The sequence below is a fragment of the Octopus bimaculoides genome, chromosome 5 (genome assembly GCF_001194135.2).
Source record: "Octopus bimaculoides isolate UCB-OBI-ISO-001 chromosome 5, ASM119413v2, whole genome shotgun sequence".
In the NCBI taxonomy this organism is placed as follows: Eukaryota; Metazoa; Mollusca; class Cephalopoda; order Octopoda; family Octopodidae; genus Octopus; species Octopus bimaculoides.
Window position 1 is genome coordinate 33,855,981 of NC_068985.1, and position 5,106 is coordinate 33,861,086.

Below are 5,106 nucleotides of genomic sequence, written 5' to 3' on the forward strand. Positions count from 1 at the left end.
TATATATATATATATATATATATATATATATATATTGCAAACACATATTAAAATATATTTAATACTGATGCATAGAGAGCTGGTGGTGGATCAAGCATTATTTTTGGGATCATTTATATTCATTACCCATCTCCTCATTGGTTGATTTTTGTCAACAGAAATTGTATTATTAAAGTTTAAAAAAGCATATATAGTTATACATTGGCGTACTTACTCAGTGATTTATTAGCAGCTTCTACATAAAAACAATTCTGTTGAGTGAAAAAAAAAGTCAGTTTCATAATAGGATTTATAGGCTAGATTTATGAATAGCCAACAAAATCAGATTTTAACATGTTTTTTTTTTCACCTTAATGAAACTAATCAAATTATGAAGGAATTTTGTTGAATTTCGAACCAAATTTTTCTGTATTTTATTGTGTGTATTTTCACCAAATCAAATTTGTTCGTAGGAAGAAACAATTACAAGGTAAATAATTATTTATCAAAATTTCTTCTAAAAATTCTAATAATGAATCTGAAACTCAGACACATATCCACTGTCAAATTGGGGCATATATTAAATATAGATATTTGCAAATAATAACTATATCTACCACAACCTACACACACATACACAAATCCATAAATATGTGTGTACACGTGTATATATCTGTATATGTTTGTATGTATGTATTTATGTATATATGTATATATATAAATGTGTACATGTATATATATGTTTGTGTATATATATAAATATATATATGCGAGTAAAAATAAATACAAAAAAAGGGGGGGGGGTTGTATGATTGTGTATAGAGGAATACATTATTTTGTTTAAAAGAGTTCCAACACTGTCTGTTTTTTATGTTTTATTTATATTCCTGCAAAACCAATGTGGGATATATATATATATTTATATATATATATTTGTATATATATATATATTTGTATATTTGTTTTTATGTCAAGTTATATGTTGTCAAGTTATATTTAACATTAAACTGAAAGATTACTCAATGCTTTTTGTAGAGTACATGTTTATTAAACTTTTACAAGGAAAAGGCTGACTGGCTTTTTGAAGTTTTGCCTTGCTTTCCTTCATCAGCTAATTTTAGTAACATGTATTCCAGGAAAACCTGGTGCATGGTCATGTCATCCATGACTAAACCAGCAACCTTACTAGGCCTGCTTGTATGTGTGTGTGTATGTGTGTGTATGCATGACTATAAACATGAAGCATGAGATATAATTTTCACTGTGAATAATTGTGTACGTGTTTGAGTATATTTCCTTGTGTCTATCTATTTATCTATCTATTTTTGTTTGTCTCTGTTTCTCTGTCTGTCCGTCTGTCTATCTATCTTTCTCCTTACCTATCTGTCTATGTTGTTCAAATACACGCCATTGGCTACTCTGAGCTATTTCTTTTGTCTCAGTTTAGCTTAAATTATGCAGATTACCTAAACTGTAGATGTGTTCTACTCTTTTTGTCCTAGTCTAAGAAGTTCCTTGGCTACTGGACAGAAAGTGAGACAATCATCATGTTAATAATGCCTATTGAGGTATTGAGGCAGAAACATGTGTTCTCTTATCTCCAAACAGTAAGCTTGTCTATTTCCTGGATGGGATGTCAACTTTGGAGAATTTTTGATCGTTGAAACTATCTCCCCCTCTCATATAGAGCTGGTCTCATTAACCATTTGGTAATTATGACACATCCACTAGAGGCAGGGACAATTTTAACAAATCAAGAATTTATGTTGTATGTTGTCTGTTTTTGAAATAGATGCCACTGGCCACTCTTAGCTGATTTTGTCAGCAAAACCAACATAACATCAACACCAAAATCATTATAGCCATTGCCATTAACATTAACAACCAACCAACCAACCAACAACAGCAACAATAGTATGAACGAAAATAAAACAATCATATGAAATGATGTAGTACCCTAATGTATTTTAAAAGTTGAATGACATATAGTTGGTCTTAGGTCAATAAGGATTGACCTGTGACAAAACTATACAGACAATACAATTAACAAGATCAAAACGACTGTTGCCACCACCAACAATACCCCTACTGTCACTATCACTATTATTATCATCACCAAAACTCATACAACCAATACCATCACAACCAACCTGTTAATTTTTAAATAACTAGCAACAATAAGGAAGTATCAGCATACAAACAATGTCTCTAGCTACATGTTATTTGTCAATACAATGGAGAGTGAGTGTGTATGTGTGTGTGTGAGAGAGAGAGAGTGAGACAGAGAAAGAGAGAGAGAGCAAGAAAATGTGATTGTTGAGTGTGGAGTTTTTATGGCTTTCATTAAAGATGAATCTAGTAACGTTTCTGTCGTCCATACTGCATATTAAACTTGGTATTTTAAAAAGATTTGATGCAGGAGAAAATGGTCAGCCACATTGCCAAAATATTAAAGTATGTGATGTCTACAGTGAGAACAGTGTATGAAAACAGACAAAAAAGTGGTCAAAAAGATACTTTGTTAACTACTCAGACCTTATTTAATAAGATGCTTAAAAATAGAATGGCTTTTGAGAGTATGAATCAAACATCAGACCTGAAATAATGCACCAATAAGAATGATGTTATTAAAAAAAAACAGTCAAAAGTTTGTATGACAATTTACAGTGACAGTCTGTTATAGAGACATTGAGCATGCTTTGGCAAGCTTACGGTGATGAGGCAATGGATCATACACAATGTTTCACGTGGCACAGACACTTCAAAAGTGGAAGAATGTCCCTGAAAGACGATGAGCAATCTGGCAGGCCTGTCACAAGCGTCACCCCTAGAAATGTGGTATTGTGCATTCCAAAAGTGGCAAGAATGCTGGGACCAGTAATTGATGTGCAAGGTAACTAGATCAAAGGAGGTGGTATTAAAACTTAGGTAAACAGGTTATTTATTATTAAATATAAGCAGCCTGGGAACCTTTTGATACTACATGTACAATATTGATGAAACTATACTTTTGGAAGATCATGTTTGCTAGAACCTTTATTTCTCAAGAAGACAAAATTAGTACCTGGATTTAAAGCTTTAAGAAATTGTCCAATAATTTCTTTTGGGAGGAAATCCTACAAGTGAAATTAAATTGAAGGCCCTTCTCGTGTATCACTTAAAAAATCCAAAGGCTTTCAATGGATATGCAAAGTTTTATTTACCTCTAATTTGGTATTTAAATAAGAAGGTTTGGATAGCTAAGAGCATTTAGAATGGTTTACAAACAAATTTTGTAGTACTGTAAATACGAACAGGGCTAGACAAAATATTTCCAACAAAGCACTGCTCCTTTTAGAAAATGCAACAAGCTACCCTGTGAACTCAAATGAGCTTTCTGATAATGCGAGAGTAGAATATATCCTCAAGAATACAACTTCTTTGCTCCAGCCTATGGATCAACGTGTGAGAGCTAACGGCCAGGCATATTATCCAAGAAGAACTTTCAAGTAACTTAAAAAAGAAATTGAGAGGAAGGATATACGTACAGTTTAAAATTTCTAGGAAGAAGTTCAACATCTTATGACTCACACTCTAACAATTTTGATCATTAAAATCATCAGTGTGTGGCCTGAAGCAAATACTTCTCTGCTCAGAAAGAGCTTCACTAACACAGCAGAACTCATAAATGAGCAATACTCGTCTATTTTCATTTTTTCTTTTATTCATTAACTAGCTAAAAAGCCGCACTCCATTCATTCATGTTAAAATTGCTTCTTCTAGTGGAAGTGAGTGTAATACAAGCATTGTTAATATAAGCACTATTGATACAAACATAAATGGATAAATAATTGAAATAAATAAAAAGCTGCTAATTGGTTAATTCATTATAAGTAGAGAGAAAAGAAATAGGGAGTTCGTTAATTGACTAAATAAGTAATCCTGTCTCATTTTGGTGCATGCAGTAATGTGGATGAGACTACTGGTGGGGGAGCTATGAGAGCCATCTGGTACAGAGGAAAGACTTCCAGCACCAGTGGTGGGGGTGGAACCATGAGAGGGTACAGAGGAGAGATTTCTGGTATAGTTGATGGGGGAAGGAATGGGTGGGTACATCGTGAATAAGGAAGGACAGAAAGATTACTCCTTTCTGAACCATGACAGAAATAAAGAGACAGAGGGAGAACAGAGAAATCAGGGAAGAAATATCATAAATCGTAAATCAGGGAAGAAAGATTGTAAAAACTGAAGTGGGAGGAGGGGTGTCAAAGGTCAGGGTGTATATCTGATGAGTAACAGAATTACAATTATGATAAGTTAGTTTAAATTATATTAAATTACCAGCAGACAGATGGCGGGATAGGGGAAGTTTTAGGAAGATAGATTGTGGGAGAGAGGTTTATCATGGACAGACTGTGTACAGAGGCATAGACATAAATGACATGCCTTTATGGCCTCAATTTTACTTAGCTGGACAGGTAGAAATGCAAATAGATGGATGATGTACGATTAAAGCAAATCAACAGGTACCACACAAATCATCTTTTGGCAAGAATACAACAGCATTGACCACTCTAAAATATTCCATTTCTTTATTCTTGTTGGACTTAACTCTCCTCCCCACTGTTCTCAGTTACTATTATTCTTATCTTTTTTTTATTTCTGTTTATATACCTATTTTTCTTTTTTCTTTATATCATTTACTCTTCTTCTTCTTACATGCTTTTGTATTTTTATATATATATTCTTTTATATTTTTTCCCTTTTTTGTATATATATTTTGTATGTAAACTTGTAAGAAAAAGTCTTTTGCTATTTAAGAAACCAGTAAAACATACATTTTTCAGTTTGAAAACGGCTACGAGAAGCTTGGAACTCATATCAGAGTAACTCGCTGTAAACATTATTATTAAGATTAAAATAAAAATTATTCCCTGAAAGAAGCCATCTCTACTCATTCTTTCAAATATATATCATCATCATCATCATCGTTTAACGTCCGCTTTCCATGCTAGCATGGGTTGGACGATTTGACTGAGGACTGGTGAAACCGGATGGCAACACCAGGCTCCAGTCTGATTTGGCAGAGTTTCTACAGCTGGATGCCCTTCCTAACGCCAACCACTCAGAGAGTGTAGGCATATATAT

At 33.3% G+C, this 5,106-nt stretch overlaps 1 protein-coding gene across 1 annotated transcript in view; it reads left to right on the plus strand.

Moving 5' to 3' along the window:
* Positions 1-232: 232 nt before the first annotated feature.
* The window catches only part of LOC106869170 (nucleolar RNA helicase 2), a 44,163-nt gene continuing 39,289 nt past the window's right edge, over positions 233-5,106 (plus strand). The window contains exon 1 of the mRNA XM_014914790.2: positions 233-469. The gene's annotated coding sequence lies outside the window, so the exon portion shown is untranslated. The remainder of the gene's footprint in view (positions 470-5,106) is intronic.